Source organism: Bos indicus x Bos taurus, unplaced genomic scaffold (assembly GCF_003369695.1).
Source record: "Bos indicus x Bos taurus breed Angus x Brahman F1 hybrid unplaced genomic scaffold, Bos_hybrid_MaternalHap_v2.0 SuperScaffold_100297, whole genome shotgun sequence".
NCBI lineage: Eukaryota > Metazoa > Chordata > Mammalia > Artiodactyla > Bovidae > Bos > Bos indicus x Bos taurus.
The window spans coordinates 28,425-54,604 of record NW_020867081.1 but is presented as its reverse complement, the minus strand read 5'-3'; the positions used below and the strand labels follow the sequence as shown (position 1 = coordinate 54,604).

Below are 26,180 nucleotides of genomic sequence, written 5' to 3'. Positions count from 1 at the left end.
GATTCATGGGATCACAAAGAGTCGGACACGACTGAGCGACTGAACTGAACTGAACTGACACAATATCCTTTCTGTGTTGGTGCTTGTATTTAAGACTGTAAATCTCATCAGCTTTTGCACAGTTAATGTCTCTATTAGACTCGTTAAGAAAGTATCTTCTATAGTTAATAAAATGTAAAGACTGCACCTGCTATTATGCTAGCTTTCATTCTTACATATTATCACAGGGAACTTGCTTTAATGAATTTATTCTGAGAAGTTTTAAATCAAATTCTATGTCAGGATTTTACATTAATGTCCAAGAGCTGGTTAGATTTGTTCAATGTTAAACTAGATATTATGGTAACTTCCTCATCAGTTAAATTACTAATTTAAAGTATAACATGTTTTTGATTAAGAGAAACTAACTTATAGAGAAATTTGGCTGAGAATAGACACCTGTTAAGGCCCTTTGTTGTACAGAATGCTGTGCTTTAATAAATCATGATGTTGTAATAGAATGGTATCTTCCTGAGTAATAATTTATAGTGTTTCTCTAGTAAATCTTGAATAGCTTATTTATCTTCTGTGGTCAAAAAAAATGTTCTGCTTCCAGTCATATGTTCTGTAAATCTTCATGTCACTTACATGTTTGCCATCATTTTTGCTTTACTGTATTTGCCTCTACGGATTCTTGAAATTTTAGCTTCAGAGTCGCAATGAATCTGGTTTCTCTTCATTTCTTTGCATGCATCTATCAGCCTAGTGATTTAAGGAAGCAGTGTCGAAAGGTAAACTATTTAGTAATGTAGCACGCCTTTGTTTCTCTGTGAAGTATTAAAGAGTCCTTATCGTTTAACATGAATGAACACTGTGTGATTATGTCCTGGTGAATAATTGACGTTTTAATGGAAGTGATGAAACTCACCCACCACTTAAAATGTGCTGATGGTTCTGTTGGAAATAGGTCATTCGTTGGGACAGTTGTAACAGTGTGCCTTTCTCCCACTTGTTTGCCTTCTGATCATCTCATGCATGTTTATAATAGACATAGTATTATTTCTTATTTTTAAAATGTTCTTTACTTATGTTTTTGGCCATGCTACACAGCTTATGGGATCTTAGTTCCCCAAGCAGGGATCAGACCAGTGTCCCGGCAGTGAAAGTGCCAAGTCTTAACCTCTGGACCACCATGGAATTTCCGCTTAGTGTTTTCATGTAAGAAATGACTGAATCAGAGCCATAGATGTTAGATTTGCGGGAAGCCAATTTAATGATGGTGGGTAGCAGTGTGCAGGAGACTCTGTGTGCCGGGCACGTGCTTTCCGAGTCTGTCATCTCAGCCCCAGGTGAGATCCAGATTGCTGCTATCCCCATTCAGCAGACATAGACACTGAGGCTTAGCGAGGCCGGGCACCCTGCCCAGGCTCTCACACCCAGCAGCATGGTGCGGACTGGTCTGATCAGAGCCTGGACACTTAAACGTGGTGCTGTCCAGCCACCTTTCCTCCAGAGGCTCTCGTGTCCATCACGGCATCCCTGATGGAGGGAGCATCAGGAGGGAGCTCGCTGCCTCTCCCCTCGGGTCACTTGGATGAGCCCCTGTTGTTGGAGTCCAGTGCCCCAAGGGCTGGCCTTCCTTGTCCCTCTCCTGCTCCCAGCCCACTGACCGAGCACTCCTGGGCCTTCCCGCAGGACTGGGGTGGCTGTGCTCCAGTTCAGGCAGCTCAGTGCCCAGGAGCCCTTCTCCTGGGCACAGCAGACCAGCGCTGTCCCCCTGGGGTTGGTGACCTGGGTGTGCCACTCGCCTGCTCTGTGGCCTGCTTTGCCCTCCTGTTAAGTGGACACGGTGCTGCCCATCCTGGCCATGTGGGCACCAGTGGTGTGGCTCCCATCCTGGGTAGGGCAGCCAGGCTGTGGACCCAGAGGCCTTCCTCAGGAGAAGGCCCAGGCGAAGGGGCTGGCCACAGTCCCTGACTTTGAGGCAGGTGTTTGTCTCCACTGAGTCCATAGTCAACCCAGGTGTGTCACTTCCCTGCTCTGTTCGTTGCTGTTTTCTGATTTTTATAAATGCTTATTTTAACTTGAATTTGAGATCGATCCCTGTTCAGTTCCATGTGGATAATTTCTAGCCTTTGTAGCCTTCTGTTGTCTGAGGGTTCTTGTTAGAGCTCAGGAGAGGGTGCCCAGTTTATCCAGCTGCTGTTAAACGAGTTCAGCTGTATTTTGCACTGTCACTTTGTTGTCACCAAGCTCCCGTGGGACTGCACGGGATCAGTATTCTTTACAGAATCCCACTAAAAAGGCACAGGTTAGTTGGTTAAAACAACACACTCATTGTTTATAAAAATACATGCCATGCATGTCTCCTAAAACCTCCCCTGGCTTAACCACACACCCAGATGTGTCAGTGAGACCTGTCTGGACCCTGAGGGGTTAATCTGTTCCCCACACTGTTGCCACCACTGTCTTTCCTGTCCTCACACCCAGGACCAGCAGAAACGCTGGGAGTCCAGGAGAGATCATCTCTCTCTTTTTTTTTTTTAATTTGTTTATTTTTTAGTTGAAAGATAATTGCTTTACAGAATTTTCTTTTCTATCCAACCTCAACATGAATCAGCCATAGGTACCCATATATCTCCTCCCTTTTGAACCTCCCACCCCACTAGGGTGATACAAGATCATCTCTTAGTGAAGACCAGGGGGTGCTTTACGGAAACCACTGTGAGCGAATGACACTCGAACTGCGTGTAAGTACTTCAGTGAGTAGCCCCGAGTCTGTATGTTACCGAGAAATACGATCCAGGCACATGGTGTTCGCGTGGAGGGGTTAGGTACCTTTTCTGTGTTTCTCTTGTTGTCATGGGTTCCAGTAACCTGCATCATCATTACAAATGATCTTGGGTGGTGGCACAAGCTGTGTCTTTTTCTCCTTCAAACAGAAAGGTCTGGACGGCTTTGCTGAGAGGTTTCGTACTCTAGCTGTGGTGCTTCTGAGCAGCATCTGGCAATGAGCACAGTCCTTTCATCAGGGCAGTTCATGCCATGCAGGGTCCACGGTGCTGGCGTCGCTCTGCTGTCCTGCCCGGCAGGGCCATCTGGTCGCTGGATTCCAGAGAGGGCAGAGCCCAGCTGCAGGAAGGCTCCCATCCATGGTCTCTGCACTCAATCGGATGCTCTCGCTGCCCCATAGCCCTGCTTCTCTTGAACAAGACAGTCCTTTAAGATGGCATTAAGCTAGAACAAGGGGGTTTTTTTGTACTTGGGGGAAAGCATAGCTAATAGATTTTCAAATAAGTTTCTGGTTATAATGTAACGCCTATGTGATTGCCATTTTCAAAACAGTCTATTGTTAGCCAATTGGACACTTACCTCACTCCCTCAGCTGCCAGCTATACGGGAAGAGGTAGGAGATGACAAGACCACCATCAAATGTGAAACCTCGACCCCCGCCTTACCGCTGTCCCTTCGGCTGGGCCGCCTGCACACGGGGGCGCTGCACACAGCCACCCATGAGGACCTCAGGGACGCCCACAAGTAAGCGGCCTGTGTGCCCGTCATCAGTTTCAGGAGCCCTGCGCCTCTTGTCTTGAAGGAGTTGCAAGGATGATTTTAAAGGAATACCCTTGGGTTTAGTGCCTGTGTTTAGTGGTGAACTTCAGGTGCTGGGGAAGAAGAGCTCAGTGACCTCAGTGATTTTAGAAAACGTCCTTCTCTACAGATTGACTCCTGTGGGAGCTTTCTTCCTGATCTTGGTAGAGGTCTGCCCGGCCCGGGGCATGTTCCTGACAGTGATGGCCCTGTGCCTCTCAGGTTCGCTCTTGAGGGTCCCTCCCTTTTCCTCAGGGGTCTCCTCTCAGGAGACTCTGTCCCCTCCTGTGACTGACACTGTCCTCATTGAGACCACCACCTAAGCTCCCGTCCTGAGCCAGGCAGCACTCGATGGAGGACACATGTGGTCACTTGGCCAGCAGACCTGCACGGTGACCGTCGCTCTCCTGCCATGGCCGGGGACAGTCACCCTGCAGGAGGTGGGGGGAACTGCCCAGAGCAGGGGAGCTTGCCTTCTGCTTGAGCGTTTTCACCTGCTGAGCAGCGACCCTGATGGAGGGTCGGAGTGCCCTCTGCACCAGCTGGCCTGGAGTCCAGCCCTCCTCGGGGGAGAGCTCGAGGCAGAGAATCTCAACTTCCTGGGGTGGTTCTCTGTGTCTCGGAGCCTGCATTGCTTGTGTGGAGTGTGTTTGGTGAAGGAGACTCCACTGTCTGCTTCGAGGTTGAGGTGCGGGTGTTGCTGGGTGCCCATTTCTATCAGTAGCTCTTGTGGAGGGGTGTGTGTTTGTACGAGGGTGCCAGTTAAAGGTCCTTTTCTCTCCCTAAAGCTCGACAGGCTCTCAGGACAGCCCCGGGAACAACCCCAGCAGCGGCACCAGCAGGCAGGACTCGCTGCACAAAGCCCCAAAGAAAAAGGGCATCAATTAAGTCCTCCATCAGCCTCTTGTTTCGCAAGAAGGAAAAGGGCCGGCCTGAACACCCCAACAAGGAGGCATTAGGACCAGGTGGGTGCTTCACCTTTCAGAGGGAGGAGGGCCTGCAGGCATCTCCCTTCTGTGTCTCCCCTGTTGTCCCCACAAGGCTCCAGTCACTCACGCTGGGGGTCCTCCTGGGAGCAGGAGTGGAAGAGGCGTCTGTCTTCTCAATGGGTCTGAGATGATCAGATGAGTTAATGAGTGGATGGATGGATTGATTAGTGAGTGGATGGTTGGATGAACAGATGGCTGGCTGGATGGGTGGATGGACGGAGCATGGAATGAATAAAGCAGATGATTGTACTCCAATGCTAGAAACATATTGTACGAAATCAATTGAGTAGGAGCTAGGCAATGATTGTTTCCTCCTAACAGTGACATGTGTTTGGAAACTGCCTAAGTGCTCATCAGTGAGGGGTGAAGTACAATCTGTGGACACCCCACAAGGAACAGCCCGCCCTCCTTCCTGCCACCTCCCCATCCAGGAGCTCATCTGCCCATGCCCCACCCCACCCCACAGCCATGCAGGTCCTCCTGAGGTCCCCTCATCACACAGGGTTATCATTAGGCCCTCATCTCGCTTGGCTTCATCTCCTTGAAGACAGGGTATGTTCCTGCCTCTTCAGCCACAAATTTGTTGAGTCTTGTTTGTGCTGGGTGTGGGATTTACGGGGGTAAGTAAAGCAGATGTGATCTGGAGCACAGTTAAGTGACAAGAGAGAAAAAGGAGCAGGTTATTAAATGTGATCCCTGTTATTAATATATACAATGCTGCGATGGATGGTGCATTGATTATATACCAGATGCTGTGTGTGCCCCTTCCCAAGCAGGTGTTGCCCCCTCCAAATTTACAGAGGAGGACACGGTGACGGTCACACGGTCAGGGAGTGGTGAGGGCAGGTTCACACCCACGCAGCAGGACCAGGCACTTTGCCAAACCCCAGCCACCTCTCTGGTGGATGCCACCGGAATGAGATGGTTCTATGGCATGATGATTCAATGGACATGAGTTGGAGCAAATTCCAGGAGATACTGAAGGACAGGAAAGCCTGGAGTGCTGCAGTCCACGGAGTGGCAAAGAGTCGGACACACCTGAGTGGCTGAACTAAAACCTGAGTGTGTGCTAACCTGCTTCAGTCGTGTCTGACTCTGCGACCCCAGGGACTGTAGCCCACTAGCTCCTCTGTCCATGGGATTCTCCAGGCGAGAATACTGGAGTGGGTGGCCACGCCCTCCTCCAGGGCATCTTCTCGACCCACGGATCGAACCCACATCGCTTGTTATCTGATGCACGGGCAGGCAGGATCTTTATCCCAAGCACCACATGGAAAGCCCCAGTGAACGGTGACAACTAGAAATGCAGAAAATAAGGGCTGCTTCTAAGTTAAACTGGAAGAGCAGCAAGCACAGGTTATAAAGAGGAAAACACATGCCACCCCGCGGAAACTGCGACAGCCAGACAGAGGCGGTTGCTGTGGGGCGCCCTAAGAGCCTTGCTCGTCGCCACCCTTTCACTCTGATCTGCAGGTCAGGCCAACAGGCCGCACCTCTCCTTGGGGGGCGTGCTGTACTTGAGGTGCACGGACCTGCGAAAGGACACCAGCCTGCTGACGCCGGCCCGCCCCCCGAACACCGCCAACACCAGAGCAGCAAGCGCCTGGCCGGGCCCGGGGGCCCGAGGGGCTTCCAGGACCCCCCATTGACCGGGAGGGCGTGCGTGCGTGCGTGCGCGCGGGGCCTGGGGCTGGGCTGAGGGGTGCGGAGGTCTCGGCGCCCTCCCACCCGCGGCCACTCCAGACCCGGCCGCGCTCGCTGAGCGGGGCCTCCCCCCGATCCCATGCGCTGCTCAGGCCCGCGCGGCCCCGGAGGTGTCGGTCTTCGGCGCCCGCCGCCTCCCAACCCCCGCGGCCCAGGGGCCTCTGAACCTCCTGCGGGCCTAGCGCAGCGAAACTTGAGCGCCCAACTTGCCCGGCACCTGTCCGGTGCCCAAACCCAGCAGAAGCCAGGGAGGCGCGGTCGACCGGAGCGCCTCAGCCCCTCCCCTTCGCACTACCGAGGCCCCCCCTTTGACCCCACGCCAAGCCCTCGACCTTCCTGAGAGAGCAGACGAGCCACAGGCAGGCACACAGACAGACACACAGACACTCGCACGCACCCACGCCAAGGGAGACAGCTGGCCTGCGCAAGCTCCTCAGCCAGAGCCAGAGCGCCTGGGAGAGGCCGGGGCCAGACGAACGGGCCGGCGGCTGGCTGTCAGGAGATACAGAGGCAGAAATACATGAAGATTCCGAGACAGACTCCAAGACGGCAAGAGGAGATACACACACACACACACACACACACACACACACACACTTGAGTGTGGTCTTTGGAAATACTTCTGTTCGTAGTTGCTGGGTTGAGCCCAACTTTGATACAACCCATGGACTGCGGCCCATCAGGCTCCTCTGTCCGTGGCATTTCCCAGGCGAGGATACTGGAGTGGGTTGCCATTTCCTTCTCCGGGGGATCTTCCCGACCCAGGGATCAAACCCCAGTCTCCTGCGCGCGGATGCCTTGCCATCTGAACCAGGACATTGCTAATTCCCTAGGCAAAATACAAAGAATAGAGCTCGTGTTCTACTAAATGGAAAGATGATTTCAGAAACAGAAGCTGTCCTTTGTTGGTATCTGTGAATCTTTATGTAGTTTTCGTTGATTTTTACTATTAAGGCTAACTGAACAAGGCAAGAGAGAAACCCCAGAATTGAAAAGCAATTGACGTTTTTGAAAGAAACATGTGCAGGTGAAGCTCTCTTCCTTTTTGAGAGATGGTTAAATGCAAAATCTTGATTCAACACATATGACTTTTGTGCACTTTCTTTCAAATCTCCATGACGAAACCCTAAGGCGTCCAGGAAGAAAGGAGTAGAGGGGCAGACAAAAAGAGCAACCTTTCCCCTTGGTGCCATCTCAACCAGCTGCTTAGTTCCTTCATCTCAAGGACTATCATCTGGGCTTCTCTGGTTTGTCTGATTCTTGTTTCGGGGACCGTTTCTCGTCACAAGGCTGTCAACAGTGGGGGTGGGGGTGTGTGTGGGGTGGGGAGCCCTTCTTTCCATTCCACATGAGACCCAGTGGACAATCCAGGCCCTGCCCACTGCATTGAGTGTGCAGCAACAATATCAACGGTAATGCCGGTGAACAACGCGTATTCCTGGAATCCACTCCGTTGGCTACTGACTGTGTGTGGTGGTGGTCTGGAACCTAGACCTGGAAGCTTTCTGGATGATTGCAAATGACACCAAAGTCTGAGGACGATGGAAGATCTTCACATTTCTGCAAGAGCCACACACCTCCAGAAGGAACCACAAGACTTGCCTGAAATGGTCAAGGTATAAGTCTTGGACTCAACGTTGGAAGGTCTCCACCTTTGCTATGGAAGTCAAACGATCTTTCTTTGAAATGAAAATGGAGCATACTGAACGTTCACATGCTTCTAGAGCATTTGAAAAGCCCTAACTTGTAGAAATCTGCTGTACGAGTTCCTTGAAAGCAAGAACCTCTATGTATGGATATGTCTTCATGCCTTAGATTGTGCCTCGAATATAGTGTACACATCAACCCAGGAAAGGAAAGAATTGACTCGCCAAATATACACAGAGATCAAAAGTGCCGAGCCAAGTGACCCCTTGAGGCTTCCAAGAGCTTTTCTGTCTTTCACACACTAAGTAAATACTGAGCACCTACGATGAGCTAGGAGGCATGTAATAAGTTTCAGGGAATAGAAGGCGGAGAGAAGAAGACACAGAGTTCCTGCTTTCACTGAGACGACTCTAATGATACATCACAGGCAGATCCTTTGAGAACCTATAGAGGGGCCTCTTCCCTCACCACAAAACCTGGGTGTCAGGGAAGGCTTTCCAGAGGCACCATTTCGTTGAGGTCCATAGGTTGAACCTAGGTAAACCAGGGTTGAGATGCAGGAAGAATTTCAGGCAGGGAAAATAGCATCTTGGAAGGCTATGTGACCAGGGAAACTTAGGACATTCAAGAAACGAAAAATGCCCTATGGGATGGAAGCCAAAGAGTGCAGAGGGCATTCCAGGCAAAAGACATCAGAGAAGAACGTGAGGAGCAAGCCTGAAGGGAAGTGGTCGTATCTTCAATATGCTGGGAAAATACGAGAGCCGTTGGAGCAGGGAGGTGACAGCATTGCATCTGCATTTCCAAAAGGTCATCTTGCTCCACATCACTAATGATTGGAGAGGCTCAACTCCAAACTCCAAGGAGGGACCACTTCACATGAGTCCGATTGGGCCTCACTGCGATGTCTGTCAATAACCAGTGCTGGAGAAGATGTGGAGCAAAGGGAACTCTCCTCCACGGTGAGTAGGAATGGGCGTGGGTAGAGCCGGTATGGAAAAGATATGGAGGTTCCCGAAGGAACTAAAAGTGGAAGTAGCCTATGGTTCAGCAGTCCGACTCCCAGGCATAGATCCACCCACGGTATAAGTGAACAAGATAGATGCCCCGTTTGGGCACATCTATCTGTGCGTGCGTGCGCACATGCGCATGCGCGATGGCCTGCGAGGCAGGGGGTGGGGCGGGGGCTGGGGCTCTGGCTGGAGTCCGTGCAAGCCCCGGGATTGCCTGAGGCAAGCCAAAGGAGCCCCAGATGGAGACGGGACTGCCGGTCGTCGGGTGTCCTGGAAGCCGAATGCGAATGCGGAGGGGCTCGCGGGCCGCGCGGAGGCAACCCAGGTCTGCAGCGGGAGTCGGGGCCCCGGCCAGCCGCTCCCCGCGGCCCGGGAGGGGCTGGGGCTGCGGGGGGGATCCAAGAATCGGGACGCGCGGCGGGGGCTAAAGGACCTCTTCTGGTAGGCAAAAAGCCTCGAGCACCCGGGATTCCCAGGTGGTCTCCCATCCAAGATCCTAACCAGGCCCGACCCTGCTTAGCTTCCGAGATCAGACGAGATCGGGCGCCTTCAGGCTGATAGGGCCGGAGCCGGAGGCGGTTGGCTCGGGGCGCCCTAAGAGCCTTGCGCTTCGCCTCCCTTTCGCTCTGCCCTGCAGGTCGGGCCAACGGGCCGCACCTCTCGTCGCGGGGCGTGCTGTACTTGAGCCGCACGACCCGCGACCGGACTCCAGCCTGCTGACGCCGGCCCGCCCCCCGAACACCGCCAACACCAGAGCAGCAAGCGCCTGGCCGGGCCCGGGGGCCCGAGGGGCTTCCAGGACCCCCCATTGACCGGGAGGGCGTGCGTGCGTGCGTGCGCGCGGGGCCTGGGGGCTGGGCTGAGGGGTGCGGAGGTCTCGGCGCCCTCCCACCCGCGGCCACTCCAGACCCGGCCGCGCTCGCTGAGCGGGGCCTCCCCCCGATCCCATTCGCTGCTCAGGCCCGCGCGGCCCCGGAGGTGTCGGTCTTCGGCGCCCGCCGCCTCCCAACCCCCGCGGCCCAGGGGCCTCTGAACCTCCTGCGGGCCTAGGCGCAGCGAAACTTGAGCGCCCAACTTGCCCGGCACCTGTCCGGTGCCCAAACCCACCAGAAGCCAGGGAGGCGCGGTCGACCGGAGCGCCTCAGCCCCTCCCCTTCGCACTACCGAGGCCCCCCTTTGCCCCCACGCCAAGCCCTCGACCTTCCTGAGAGAGCAGACGAGCCACAGGCAGGCACACAGACAGACACACAGACACTCGCACGCACCCACGCCAAGGGAGACAGCTGGCCTGCGCAAGCTCCTCAGCCAGAGCCAGAGCGCCTGGGAGAGGCCGGGGCCAGACGAACGGGCCGGCGGCTGGCTGTCAGGAGATACAGAGGCAGAAATACATGAAGATTCCGAGACAGACTCCAAGACGGCAAGAGGAGATACACACACACACACACACACACACACACACACACACACACACACTTGAGTGTGGTCTTTGGAAATACTTCTGTTCGTAGTTGCTGGGTTGAGCCCAACTTTGATACGACCCATGGACTGCGGCCCATCAGGCTCCTCTGTCCGTGGCATTTCCCAGGCGAGGATACTGGAGTGGGTTGCCATTTCCTTCTCCGGCGGGATCTTCCCGACCCAGGGATCAAACCCCAGTCTCCTGCGGGCGGATGCCTTGCCATCTGAACCAGGACATTGCTAATTCCCTAGGCAAAATACAAAGAATAGAGCTCGTGTTCTACTAAATGGAAAGATGATTTCAGAAACAGAAGCTGTCCTTTGTTGGTATCTGTGAATCTTTATGTAGTTTTCGTTGATTTTTACTATTAAGGCTACTTGAACAAGGCAAGAGAGAAACCCCAGAATTGAAAAGCAGTTGACGTTTTTGAAAGAAACATGTGCAGGTGAAGCTCTCTTCCTTTTTGAGAGATGGTTAAATGCAAAATCTTGATTCAACACATATGACTTTTGTGCAGTTTATTTCAAATCTCCATGACGAACCCCTAAGGCGTCCAGGAAGAAAGGAGTAGAGTGGCAGACAAAAAGAGCAACCTTTCCCCTTGGTGCCATCTCAACCAGCTGCTTAGTTCCTTCATCTCAAGGACTACCATCTGGGCTTCTCTGGTTTGTCTGATTCTTGTTTTGGGGACCGTTTCTAGTCACAAGGCTGTGAACAGCGGGTGGTGTGTGGGGGTGTGGGGGGTGGGAAGCCCTTCTTTCCATTCCACATGAGACCCAGTGGACAATCCAGGCCCTGCCCACTGCATTGAGTGTGCAGCAACAATATCAACGGTAATGCGGGTTAACAACGGTATTCCTGGAATCCACTCCGTTGGCTACTGACTGTGTGTGGTGGTGGTCTGGAACCTAGACCTGGAAGCTTTCTGGATGATTGCAAATGACACCAAAGTCTGAGGACGATGGAAGATCTTCACATTTCTGCAAGAGCCACACACCTCCAGAAGGAACCACAAGACTTGCCTGAAATGGTCAAGGTATAAGTCTTGGACTCAACGTTGGAAGGTCTCCACCTTTGCTATGGAAGTCAAACGATCTTTCTTTGAAATGAAAATGGAGCATACTGAACGTTCACATTCTTCTAGAGCATTTGAAAAGCCCTAACTTGTAGAAATGTGCTGTACGAGTTCCTTGAAAGCAAGAACCTCTATGTATGGATATGTCTTAATGCCTTATATTTTGCCTTGAGTATAGTGTACACATCAACCCAGGAAAGAAAGAATTCAATCGCCAAATATACAAAGAGATCAAAAGTGCCGAGCCAAGTGACACCTTCAGGCCTCCAAGAGCTTTTCTGTCTTTCACACACTAAGTAAATACTGAGCACCTACGATGAGCTAAGAGGCGTGTAATAAATTTCTGGAAATAGAATGCGGAGAGAAGAAGACACAGAGTTCCTGCTTTCACTGAGAGGAATTTAATGATACATCACAGCCAGATCCTTTGAAAACTTATTGTGGGACCTGTTCCCTCACCAAAACCTGGGTGTCAGCAAAGGCTTTTCAGAGTAACAATTCATTTGTGATCCATAGGTTGAACCTACGTAAACCAGGGTTAAGATGCAGGAAGAATTTCACGCAGGGAAAATAGCATCTTGGAAGGCTATGTGACCAGGGAAACTTAGGACATTCTAGAAATGAAAAATGCCCTATGGGATGGAAGCCAAGAGTGCAGAGGGCATTCCAGTGAAAAGACATCAGAGACAAACTTCGGGACAAGCAATGAAGGGATGTGATCATATATTCAATATGATAGGAAAATCCAAGAGCAGTTGTGGCAGGGAGGTGATAGAATTACATCTGCATTTCCAAAAGTTCATCTTGCTCCATAACACTAATGATTGGAGCGACTCAACTGCAAATTACAAGGAGGGACCACTTCCTCGAATCCGAATGGTCCTCATTGCAAAGTCTATCAATAACAAATGCTAGAGAAGATGTGGACCAAAGGGAACTCTACTCCACATGCAGACTGTGTGGGTGAATTCTCTAAGAAATTACGGGAAGAAGTGCTCCATCTTGTTTATTGCATTGTGTTTAGGGGAACTAATTTGGAATTAGTGGAGCCCATTTCTCAGTATATTATTTCCAAACTAGGCAACTATAATTACAGTCTGATAAGATGGAACTCAAATAACTTCTGAATGTTAATTTATTTTGAAAGAGGAAATAATCTTGCAAGAGAAATATAGACAAACAGGAAAAGCATAGTTGTCAATATATTAACCTAGAGATGCTTCAAATATTGTTTAAGAAATATGAAAGTTTCATGGAGTATTTCACATGAAGGAATTATTTCCTCTTAAAAGTCAAAAGGGCTTCCCTGGTGGCTCAGAGGTTAACGCATCTGCCTGCAATGCAGAAGACCTGGGTTTGATCCCTGAGTCAGAAAGATCCCCTGGAGAAGGAAATGGCAACCCACTCCAGTATTCTTGCCCGGAGAATCCCATGGATGGAGGAGCCTGGTGGTCTACAGTCCACGGGGTCGCAAAGAATCAGATACTACTGAGCAACTTAACTAACTTAAAAGTCAAAAAGGATTATGAGTCCACTCATAAAAATGATTTGTTCTTCAGTTTTATCATGAATTACCTGACTAAAGGATGATTATTTATTGTATTATTCCTTCAAAATTATAGCACATTGTTCACTTTCCAGATTTTTATTTAATTGATATTTATTTAACATTGACTCTGTGCCAGCACTGCAAAACCCACCCACACACCCTACACCAATTTTGTGATTTCATTAGAAACCACTTAATCAAGCAAATTCTATAGTTACCTCTATTTTACATCCTAAATTGGCACATTATATGTCACCCTACTTAACACTATTAAGATTATCTCTTTTTTTAAAATTCTTGATAAATATAATTCCTTGCTTCCTCACAAAATAATTTAAATTATATAAAAACTGGAACTTTGTCTAATTTATCACTGTATTCTTAGCTCATAGAAGAATATTAGTACTAGATAGTCAAAGACTCGTATTAAATGAAAATGATTTCAGTGGGTCTCAAAATAACTTGTCTTTAAAAGGCATTGGTGCCATTTAAAGTAGATATTAGGTTTCCATTTTCTCATCAATGATTCGTTTCATTGGTTTTGTCATTTCAGATCACTTTCTTGAACATCAGATCATGGAAGATAGAAATAATGTTACTGAATTTATCCTCTTAGAACTTTCTATGGACAAGAAAGTCCAGATCCTCTGCTTTTTATTTTTCTTATTCTGTTACCTGGCTATTTGGTTGGGGAATTTGATCATTGTGATTTCTATTACATGCAGTCAGCTAATCACCCAGCCCATGTACTTCTTCCTTAACTGCCTTGCACTCTCAGACCTCTTCTACACCTCCACTGTGACACCCAAACTCATGACTGACTTACTGATGGAGAAAAAGGCCATTTCCTATAAAAACTGCATGACACAGCTTTTCACCACCCACTTCTTTGAGGGGGGGATTGAGGTCTTCATCCTCACAGGGATGGCCTGTGACTGCTATGTGGCCGTCAGCAAACCTCTCCACGACGCCATCACCATGAACAGGCAAAAACGTCACTCAATTCTCATAGCGTCGTGTGCAGGGGGACTTCTTCATTCTCTTGGTCTCTTTCTTCTTGCGATTGTTTGACCTTTCTGTGGCCCCAGTGAAATAGATCACTATTTCCGTGATGCATATCTATTGTTGAAACTAGCCTGCACTGATACTCACAAAATTGGCTTTTTTGTCATTGCCAATTCTGGCTTGATGGGACTGGTGCTCTTTGTGGTTTTGATGGCCTCCTACACTTTGATTCTGTATAATGTGTGCACATATTCTGCAGAAAGCCACCATAAAGCACTTTCCACCTGTAGTTCCCACATCACAGTCCGTGATCCTCTTTTTCACACCTGTCATCTTTGTTTACATTAGACCTGCCACAACATTACCAGAAGATAAAGTGTTTACGCTCTTCTACACAATTATTGTCCCCATGCTCAACCCGCTTATCTACACACTTAGAAACATGGAGATGAAAAATTCCATAAGAAGAGTTTGGTGCAATAAAAGGTTCTGGGAAGGGAGCTTAATGATCTGAAGGTCATTCATCTGACGCCAGTGACTGTCTTCTCATCACTCCCTCTGTTGCTGATTCTCTCCTGCTAATGGGAAAATCAGTCAGAATGTGTAAAAGCCAAGCCTCCAACAACAGCTTGCCTTCAGTGGTTCCTTCTTTATTTTCCTCTCAATGTGTTTTCCTTGATTTCACTTTTCACTAATAATCCCCTTTGTTTAAAAAAAAAGAAAAGAAAAGAAAACTTTTTACAGAGTAAAAACACACTGAAAAATCTGGAGGGAGAGTGATCCTGCCTGTATTGAAGGCTAAACCTGGGGGAGACCTAGCTCTCAAAATACTTGGCCTCAAGGTATAAAAGGTAATAATATGTTAAAAGGTAAAAGACAGTTAAAGAATCCACCTGCTAATGCAGGAGACACAGGTTCAATCCTTGGGCCAGGAAGATCCTCTGGAGAAGGAAATGGCTACCCACTCCAGTGTTTTTGCCTGGGAAATCCCATGGAGAGAGGAATCTGGTGGAATACAGCACATGGGGATGCAAAACAGCTGGACATGATTCAGTGACTAAACAAAAACAAAAAGGCAGTTATAGGAAAATAAGAACAATCACATACTGCAAACTCCTTTCAGAACTATATACCTAGCCTTGTATCCTATAACTCTAGATTTCTTTTAATCAAGTACCTAGAGATTTTTTTTGTGTATTTGTGAACTGCGATTATTTTACTTAAGTGAAAAGAATATATAGATCTAAATACAACATAGTGTAAAGTCCAGCCTAATAGTCTACATGGCAAGTCTTACAGTCTGAAAAGCAAGTCACTGTGTGATCTGTTTGTGAAGTAACATTGTAAGTATTGGGGAAAATATATGTGTTTATATATATATATATATATATATATATATATATACACACACACACACACACACACACAAACTCTTGCTATTTTAACTGGGTTTGACATTAAGTATACATAATCAAGGAATAAATAAACTACAACTGACTTTGCTACAAAAAAAGAAGAAAATATAAATCCTTTAGTTCCTCAAAATAGATGATTTATCTCAAAGTAAAAGACTTTCACTTACTATCTAAATCCAAGTGTAGAATAATCCTAAAATAATATTTGACAAAATATAGATCAGACTCAGTGATGGGAATATATATATATATATATTCTGCTGCTGTGCTTAGGTGTTTCTGACTCTGTGGCCACATGGACTGTAGCCCACCAGGCTTCTCTGTCCATGGGGATTCTCCAGGCACAAATATCAGAGTGGGTTGCCATGTTCTCCTCCAGGGGAATCTTCCCAAGCCAGGGACTGAACCCAGGTCTCCCATACTGCAGGCAGACTCTTTACCAACTGAGCCATCAGGGAAGCCCAAGAATACTGGAGTGGGTAGCCTATCTCTTCTCCAGGGGATTTTCCTGACCCAGGAATCAACCAGAGGTCTCCTGCATTGCAGGTGGATTCTTTACCAGGTGAGCTACCAGGGAAGTCTAATGTGTATACATCCATACCTATAGGATTTTCATGATTTTCTAGTGCAAAGTATACATTTTGTTTGAAATACATTTTTAAGATTGCTGCATTTTCTTATGAAAATGTGCATAGTTTTGGATATAAAATGTAACTATTAATAGTATAGATTTGTATTCTATATAATGAGTTAAACTATATTTAATACTATAGATTTATTTTAGGTAATAGGATATTTTCTAATGTTTCTCTCTCAAATAATGTAATATTTTTTAGAATTAATAGGACAGATTATTAATTTTAAAGAATCATATTATTAATATGTCATAAAAATGTTGTTAACTATTCTCCACACAAAGATAGGCCATATTAATATTTGGCTATATTATGTGTGTGTCTCCTTCAGAATTTTCCACAGTTTATTGTGATCCACACAGTCAAAGGCTATGGCATAGTCAAGAAAGCAGAAATAGAAGTTTTTCTGGAACTCTCTTGCTTTTTCGATGATCCAGCAGATGTTGGCAATTTGATTTCTGGTTCCTCTGCCTTTTCTAAAACCAGCTTGAACATCTGGAAGTTCATGGTGCACGTATTGCTGAAGCCTGGCTTGGAGAATTTTGAGCATTACTTTACTAGCAACAAAGATCTGTCTAGTCAAAGCTATAGTTTTTCCAGCAGTCATGTATGGATGTGAGAGTTGGACTCTAAAGAAAGCTGAGGGCCAAAGAATTGATGCATTTGAACTGTGGTGTTGGAGAAGACTCTTGAGAGTCCCTTGGACTGCAAGGAGATCCAACCAGTCCATCCTAAAGGAGATCAGTCCTGGGTGTTCATTGGAAGGACTGATGTTGAAGCTAAAACTCCAACACTTTGGCCACCTGATGAGAAGAGCTGATGCATTTGAAAAGACCCTGATGCTTGGAAAGGTTGAGGGGAGGAGGAGAAGGGGACAACAGAGGATGAGATGGCTGGATGGCATCACTGACTCAATGGACATGGGTTTGGGTGGACTCCGGGAGTTGGTGATGGACAGGGAGGCCTGGTTTGCTGCAGTACATGGGGTCTCAAAGAGTCAGACACGACTGAGGGACTGAACTGAACTGAATGTGTATGTGTCTTATTTTTGTACTTGCAAGATAATTTGCTAATATTATTTTCATATTTTGCTTCATATTTAAATGTCAAAAAAGAATGGTGTCTCAGAATTGTAAATAATAATCTTAAGGAGGCAGAAGTTATCAAAGTAACCGAATGAATATGTAGTAAATAATGTAAATTAACCAAATCTTACTTATTTTCCCAATTGAATTATCTCCTCAAGTGGATCAGTTGTTTGGAGTTACATTTTCATAAAGATCATCCATTCATCTTCCCAGATAGTTGCAAATATCTGGTAATAACTGATATTTTTCAATATCCCCATCTCTGTGTTTGCTTATAGTGTACAATAGCCTTCCATAGAGACCTCAGCTCTGCCTTCATGTGTAAATTAAGCATAAACCATAATCCATGACCTTCAGCCATGAACTACAGAGTTTAATATCAGATATTTTGGGTGAGGAATTTTTGAAAAAGCTGCTTACAATATATGCCATTCTTACCTCTCTTGTTAATAAATACAAGTACTAGGAAATAAAGAGGCCAGAATATATTGCTTCATTTCACAGAGACATCATTCATACAAATCTCTCTCTCTCGGAATGAGGCTTAAAATAAGACATTATTCTGCCTGCCTCATTCAGTCTGGTTTCATGAGCAGTTCAGGTTGTGGGGTGGTGGTTGCTTTTTGCTAGTAAATCACACTGTATGAGAAAACTCATATACTGATTTTAATTCCTATTACGTGGGGATTTCTTATGTTATGTCGGTTCAGTTCAGTTCAGTCGCTCAGTCGTGTCCGACTCTTGGTGACCCCATGAATCGCAGCATGCCAGGCCTCCCTGTCCATCACCAACTCCTGGACTTCACTCAGACTCATGTGCATCGAGTCAGTGATGCCATCCAGCCATCTCATCCTCTGTCGTCCCCTTCTCCTCTTGCCCCCAGTCCCTCCCAGCATCAGAGTCTTTTCCAAAGAGTCAACTCTTTGCATGAGATGGCCAAAGGACTGGAGTTTCAGCTTTAGCATCATTCCTTCCAAAGAAACCCCAGGGCTGATCTCCTTCAGAATGGACTGGTTGGATCTCCTTGCAGTCCAAGGGACTCTCAAGAGTCTTCTTCAACACCACAGTTCAAAAGCATCAATTCTTCGGCGCTCAGCCTTTTTCACAGCCCAACTCTCACATCCATACATGACTACAGGAAAAACCATAGCCTTGACTAGACGGACCTTTGTTGGCAAAGTAATGTCTCTGCTTTTGAATATGCTGTCTAGGTTGTTCATAACTTTTCTTCCAAGGAGTAAGCGTCTTTTAAGTTCATGGCTGCAGTCACCATCTGCAGTGATTTTGGAGCTCCAAAAAATAAAGTCTGATACTGTTTCCACTATTTCCCCATCTATTTCCCATGAAGTGATGGGACCAGATGCCGTGATCTTCGTTTTCTGCATGTCGAGCTTTAAGCCAACTTTTTCACTCTCCACTTTCACTTTCATCAAGAGGCTTTTGAGTTCCTCTTCACTTTCTGCCATAAGGGTGGTGTCATCTGCATATCTGAGGTTATTGATATTTCTCCTGGCAGTCTTGATTCCAGCTTGTGTTTCTTCCAGTCCAACGTTTCTCATGATGTACTCTGCATAGAAATTAAATAAGCAGGGTGACAATATACAGCCTTGACGTACTCCTTTTCCTATTTGGAACCAGTCTGTTTTTCCATGTCCAGTTCTAACTGTTGCTTCCTGACCTGCATACAGATTTCTCAAGAGGCAGGTCAGGTGTTCTGGTATTCCCATCTCTTTCAGAATTTAATACAGTTTATTGTGATCCATGCAGTCAAAGGCTTTGGCATAGTCAATAAAGCAGAAATAGATGTTTTTTCTGGAACTCTCTTGCTTTTTCCATGATCCAGCAGATGTTGGCAATTTGATCTCTGGTTCCTCTGCCTTTTCTAAAACCAGCTTGAACATCTGGAAGTTCATGGTTCATGTATTACTGAAGCCTGGCTTGGAGAATTTTGAGCATTACTTTACTAGCATGTGAGATGAGTGCAATTGTGCGGTAGTTTGAGCATTCTTTGGCATTGCTTTCTTTGGGATTGGAATGAAAACTGACCTTTTCCAGTCCTGTGGCCACTGCTGAGTTTTCTAAATTTGCTGGCATATTGAGTGCAGCACTTTCACAGCATCATCTTTCAGGATTTGAAATAGCTCCTCTGGAATTCCATCACCTCCACTAGCTTTGTTTGTAGTGATGCTTTCTAAGGCCCACTTGACTTCACATTCCAGGATGTCTGGCTCTAGGTCAGTGATCACACCGTCGTGATTATCTGGGTTGTGAAGATCTTTTCTGTACAGTTCTTCTGTGTATTCTTGCCACCTCTTCTTAATATCTTCTGCTTCTGTTAGGTCCATACCATTTCTGTCCTTTTTCGAGCCCATCTTTGCATGAAATGTCCCCTTGGTATCTCTAATTTTCTTGAAGAGATCTCTAGTCTTTCCCATTCTGTTGTTTTCCTCTATTTCTTTGCATTGATCACTGAGGAAGACTTGCTTATCTCTCCTTGCTGTTCTTTGGAACTCTGCATTCAGATGCTTATATCTTTCCTTATCTCCTTTGCTTTTCACTTCTCTTCTTTTTACAGCTAAGTCATACAGTGACTCACTTAGTGGCTCAGTCACACACTTGAGAATGTAAGGAACAACACTTCTTGAAACAGGCAATATCGAAAACAATAGCAGTAGTAGTAGAATCATAAGTAAGAAGTTAAGTCAAGAACTTCTATTAGGTGTAGCCCAGTGACATCTCCATGTCATCTGACTTAGTTTGCTAAATGACTATAGCTTGCTGTTGATATCCTGCTTGTAGATCCTGAGCATCTGATCTTTATTCAAAGACTGGTTATTGAGATAAACTTTAGAAACAAACTCAGAATGTCCTTTTTAACAACTTAATTCAACCTCTTAGCAATGTAACATAACCACAAGGAACTATCTAAGGAGTGAGTCTTAGTAAATATAGACCTTAATTAAAAAAACTGGAACTTAATATTCAGTGAAACATAATAGATGCCATAGGCCTGACATCAGTTAGGTGGATTTTTCTTTTAGAGCTCCCCAGTATACGTTGAGATTTCTGTATATGTCGGGAGACAGTCTTTTTATTTACCTGATAAGACTGTTCAGAACCCAAGTGTCTCCAGTTTCTGGAGGGATGAGGCAGAGAGAAAAAAGGTATACTTTTACCCATAGGAGTAAATCACTAGATTGTTTTAAACGATCAGTAACTCGAGGAGAAGTGCTTCTTTATATCTGAAAACACAGAGTGAAAGTCAACAATATGTCAGACAAAAAGTCGTGAAAATTGTGGTCATATTTAGCAGTCTACTCCATCCCATGCAATTGATCCCTTTGTTCTGCTGTCCTTGCCCAATGACCAAGGACATCAGTGAAAGCAATAGTCTCGAAGAGACTCATGAAGTTTTTGTGAACGTCTGTATGACCTGTCCAGCAAAGTGGGTGCCCTGATCACTGGAGATTGTGGAAAGCACCTTTTAACCATTTTTTTCTATTCTGAGATATTAATCCTGAAGCCAGGAAAGGCATTATCAAATAAAAATGAGGCTTGTCAGGGAGCCAGGAAAAGCCAAGTGGCCATCTTGGACCTCTCATAGCCCCAACTCTTTGGTTTATGGCCATTTTTAATCCATTTTAAATTCCCTGAAGACGTGTTAACTTTTGTAGAAGCAGAATGAGCTTTGTTCATATGTGCTGTAGTCTGTTCTCAAAAGCCATATTCCAAGAAAACTTTGTTCTTTTAATCAGTGAGAGAAAACCAAATTCCAGTTTGGTAACAGCTTATATTCACTGTGAAACAATAGTTATTCACTTAGTCATAGTAACAATAAGACTTCAAAGGCAGTTTAATGTCTTAACAAACTTGTAGCATGCACAAAACTCTTCTTTCACTTGCAACACACCTGTTTACACTTTCTGTATTCATCACTTCATTTGTCCATTTAGAGGACAGCCACCTGTACGTTTAGACTTACTTTGCTTTTCCTTAATAGAATGGAATTCCATTCCTTATTACTTTTTATTAAAAACACACATCTTACTTTTCTTCAGAAACCATGACTTGTACTTTACATCATCATTCTGTAGATTGGTAAGGATAAATCACCCAAAGTTATATCATTTATAAAAGTATCTTCACAATGCCTCTGTTAATTAGATCAATAAACAAACATCAATATCATGTATCAATTCAGTAATGATTATTTCCCAGATCACACAAGCCTCAAATTCATTTACTTTAATTTTCTTGAATTTAGAATTGTTTGATTTGTAAGCACTGACTTCTCTTTAGGCCAATTAATTAGAGCTCATTGAACCACTTAGCCTTTAGCAATTTTTTCCAAGGATGGAGACATACACCGACACACACACAAATCTGGACAGACAGAAACCTCACAGTTTTCGACCTGAAATTTAAAATGTCTCTTTGTCCCTTTTATTTTCTTGGCTTGAGTTCCAGCTCATGGCTGGAGTCCCAGATAGAGTGGGCTGTGTATCTCAAGGACATGATAAGAGTTAACTCAGGTTTTTCCCCAGGCATGTTTCTGTTTCTCAGGCAGGATCAGAGCTCCCCAAAAGAGTATTTTCACAAGTCAAACTTTTAGTAATTACATGTGCAAAAAGAACCAGTTTTGCAATTTCAAAAAGATTCCATTTTACCTAGTTTTCTCTGGAGTCTAAAGAATACACATGGCCATTCAGGGTTCAAAATGTCATTTCTCCTTCATGTAGTCATAGCTTCATAGCTAAGCTTTAAACCAGAGAGTGCTCAAATTGGCTCTGATGACAGGGGTAGACTGATCGATAAGATGTCCCAGCAGGGATTCTCTCTCTGGGCAGGTGAGGTCTTCTCTTAAAGAAACCCCATATATAAGGGATTTTTAGGCCTTGAGGATCAAAATTATCCCAGTTTTTCAAGATATTATTCAAGGGGCGTGGTTCTGGACTGTTAGGCCCCATCTGTAAGAGAGAAAAAAGCAGTGCCCAGTGCCATGGCTTTTTTCTACCAGAGGTGTCTGCCCCTGCTCTAGACGGGGTTGGAGACTGATTCTCCAACTAAGCTTCCTTCCCTGGCCAGAGCTAACCTGTGTCTTACAGGTGAAGGTGTCCTACTCCCAACCCCCCTCGTTCTACCACCCAGGTATGGTGGAGATGCACCAGGGTTAGACCTGGTGGCATCCCAGATTGATGTCCAGGTCCTCACCATTAAAACCTTGGTTTGATTTCCCTTTTATTCCGGCACCACCTGGGGTGGGACAGAGTAGTTTTCCGGATGCTTGCTGAGCCAAGACCACTAGGGGAAGCACCCAACTTCTGTGTACCTGCGCACATTCCTCATAACAGTGTAAGTGGCAAGTCATAAAGGGATGCACAGAAAACCCAAGACGTCCTCCTGAGAGTGGCCACACGAGTCTATTTAATAACAAAGGAGGCGATGGAGGGCCCGCCTGCGAGGAAAAACTAATCCTTCATATTCATGGAGTGCCAACATCATCCTTTTTATTCCTGTCCAGCAGACTGTACAAAAAGAATACCTAAGGAGTTGAGACAAGAGCCACTGGAGGGCTTCATCTGCTCTGCTAAGAGCTAGAGCTACGAAGGGAAGAAGCCCAATGCACTTTCAATCTGCCCAAATCTGGGGTGTCCCAATCTGTGTCCTCAGGAATCTCATGCTCACCAGCAATGCCTCAATCCATATAGTCCAGAGGCATAGCCATGACAAGAACTTGCCTGTGTGTCTGTGGGGTCAGGATGGTGATTTCCAGTCTGAGAGATGTCCCTGGAGCTAGAGCTCCAGCTAGCTCCCTAAAGTGCTCCTGTCTGCAGTGTCCTGTAAAACTTGGAATGGGGGCCTTGCTAGAAAAGCACAATATAGCATGGATTGCAAGTCCCTTGAAAGTCTACAATCCGGCACACAAGGTTAATAACTTTAATTCCCCAAGCAGATATGAAATGGTCAGAGGGACCAGGAAAAGCTGACTGGGGAAAAGAAGTTCAGTCCACATGCTTCTGATTTAGTAAAGTAGCTGCTGCTGCTGCTGCTAAGTTGCTTCAGTCATGTCCGACTCTGTGAGACCCCAGAGTTGGCAGCCCACCAGGCTCCCCCGCCCCTGGGATTCTCCAAGCAAGAGTACTGTAGTGGATTGCCCTTTCCTTCTCCAATGCAGGAATGTGAAAAGGGAAAGTGAAGTCACTCAGTCGTGTCCAACTCTTAGCGACCCCATGGACTGCAGCCTACCAGGCTCCTCCGCCCATGGGATTTTCCAGGCAAGAGTACTGGAGTGGGGTGCCATTGCCTTCTCCGTAGTAAAGTAGAGACCACAGTAAAAGAGCAAAAGAATCTCAACTCTGAGTGTTCTTACCTTGTCTTGAAGATCTTGGACAAGCCCCCAAGATGATAACCTAGCAGTCAACGGTGACCGATGCCACTGGATTCATGGTGTCTGAAGAAGAAGATATTACTCTGGGGCCAAAGACAGTCTCAGTCACTCAGAGCTTTGTGTATATTTTATTTAAAGTGAAGGTGACAGAAAAAGCTTCTGACACAGACATCAGAAGGGGCTCACTAATTTGGGGCCATATATACTTCTCAACTAGCCTCTGAGAATAGACAAAAAACATCTCAAGGATGTGAGCATTTTGCCCAGACCCTTTCCTATAACATACATCCAAAGCTCAAAAAGAGGAATGTCCTTGAACCTGAGATACTGCTCCCTACAATGCCTACTTGTCTTAGGCAAAAGAATGTGAAAAAGAAAGCAAGCTTGCCTCCTCCTTAAAGGGGCTTTAGGCTTGGACTCTTTATCAACCTGATGGGGCAGGTAAGTATACAGTTAAACTCAGAAAACTCTAATGTTGTAATGGTGGTGAGTAAAGCATTTGTATAATATACCACTGATAACTCATATAAGTATATCACTTATAAATTCAGTATGAAGGTCAAAAGATAAAATATCAAAATAATGATAACTACAAAATGAAATAATGGAACCATGTTTGAAGAATTAGATGACAGTATGATACGAAGTCAACAAACAGAGAGACTCAATGAAGAGCTACAAATTAATTTTTTTAAAGGAAACTAACATAAATTCTGGATTTGAAAACTAAAATAATTGAAATGAAAAATTGATAGGTTCAACAGCACATTTGAGATGCTAGCAGAAATAATCCATAAACTTCAAGATGAATTCATAGAAATCAATGTAAAAATAAAGAGAAAAAAATGTTGAGGGAAAATGATCTAAGGCATCCATTCATTACACCATCAAGTATGGAAGGAGAGAGACTCTCAGAAAGCAGGGAGAGAAAGTGGAGGGAGTAAAATTACTTGTAGACGGAATGGCTGACCGGCAGGTCAGAGCGAAAGGGAGGTGCAGCGCAGGGCTCTTAGGGCGCCGGGCGGCAGCAGCCTCCTTCTAAGGCCATAGCACCCTGAACGCGCCCTATCTCGTCTGATCTCGGAAGCTAAGCAGGGTCGGGCCTGGTTAGTACTTGGGTGGGAGACAGCCTGGGCATACCGGGTGCTGTAGGCTCTTTGCCTTCCCTCTCCTTTAGCCCCCGCCCCACGTCCCAACTCTTGGGCTCCCGCAGCCCCAGCCCCTCCTGGGGGTGGGTGGCCAGGGCACCGACTCCCGCTGCAGACCTGGGTTACCTTCGCGCAGCCTGCGAGCCCCTCCGCATTTGGCTTCCAGGAAACCAGATGACCGTCCCGCGGGTCTCCGTCTGGGGCTCCCTTGGCGTGCCTCAGGCAATCCCGGGGGGCTGCACCAGCTCCAGCCCCAGCCCCAGCCCCAGCCTCAGCCCCAGCCCTACCCCCAGCCCCACCCCCACCCCACCCCCATCCTCGAAGACGAACGCCCGAGCTCGCGCGCACCCGCGGGCACACACACATATATGTGCACAGACGGTGCATGTATCTTGTTCAGTTATACTTTTGGTGGATATATGCCTGGGAGTGGGACTGCTGAATCATATGGTACTTCTAGTTTTAGTTCTTTCAGGAACCTCCATACTCTTTTCCGTAGTGGCTCTACCAACTCACATTCCTACTAACAGTGGAGGTGAGTTCCCTTTTCTCCACATCCTCTCCAGCATTTGTTATCTACAGACTTTTCCATGAGGACCATTCTGACTAATGTGAAGTGGAACCTCGTTGTAGTTTGGAGTTGAGTCTGTCCAATCATGAGTGATGTGGAGCAAGATGACCTTTTTAAAATGCAGATGCAATTCTATCACCTCCCTGCTCCAACTGCTCTTGTATTTTCCCATCATAGTGAAGATATGACCAAATCCCTTCATTGCTTGGTCCCCCCTTTCTTCTCTGATTTCTTTTCACTGGAATGCCCTCTGCACTCTTTTGGTTCCATCCCATAGGGCATTTTTCATTTCTTGAATGTACTAAGGTTCCCTTGTCACGTAGCCTTCCAAGATGCTATTTTACCTGCCTGAAATTCTTCCTGCATCTCAACCCTGGTTTACGTTGGTTCAACCTATGGATCTCAACTCAATTATTAGTCTGAAAAGCCTTCTCTGACACCCAGTTTTTTGTGAGGGAAGAGGCCCCTATAGAAGTTCTCAAAGTATCTGCCTGTTATTTATTATTAGATTAGTCTCAGTGAAAGAAGGAACTGTGTTTCTTCTTCTCTCAGCATTCTATTTCCGGAAACATATTGCATGCCTACTAGCTCATAGTAGGTGCTCAATATTTATTCAGTGTGTGAAAGACAGAAAAGTTCTGCGAAGCCTCAACTTTTCACTTGGCTCAGCACTTTGGATCTCTTTGTATCTTTGTCGATGCAGTTCTTTTCTTTCTTCTGTTGATGTGCACACTATATTCAAGGGACGATCTAAGGCATGAAGACATATCAATAAATGTAGGTTCTTGCTTTCCAGGAACTCATACATCAGATTTCTATAATTCAGGGTTTTTTTTAATGCTCTAGAACAATGTGAACTTTTAGTATTATCCATTTTCATTTCAAAGAAAGATCATTTTACTTACATAGCAAAGGTGGAGACCT

At 46.2% G+C, this 26,180-nt stretch overlaps 3 pseudogenes; 2 read left to right on the top strand and 1 right to left on the bottom strand.

Annotated features, from left to right (window-relative positions):
* Positions 1–9,374: 9,374 nt before the first annotated feature.
* LOC113888497 lies at positions 9,375–9,494 on the bottom strand (annotated as a pseudogene).
* Positions 9,495–12,866: 3,372 nt separating this feature from the next.
* LOC113888494 lies at positions 12,867–14,926 on the top strand (annotated as a pseudogene).
* A 9,647-nt stretch (positions 14,927–24,573) lies between these two features.
* On the top strand, positions 24,574–24,692 carry LOC113888496 (annotated as a pseudogene).
* Positions 24,693–26,180: the final 1,488 nt, after the last annotated feature.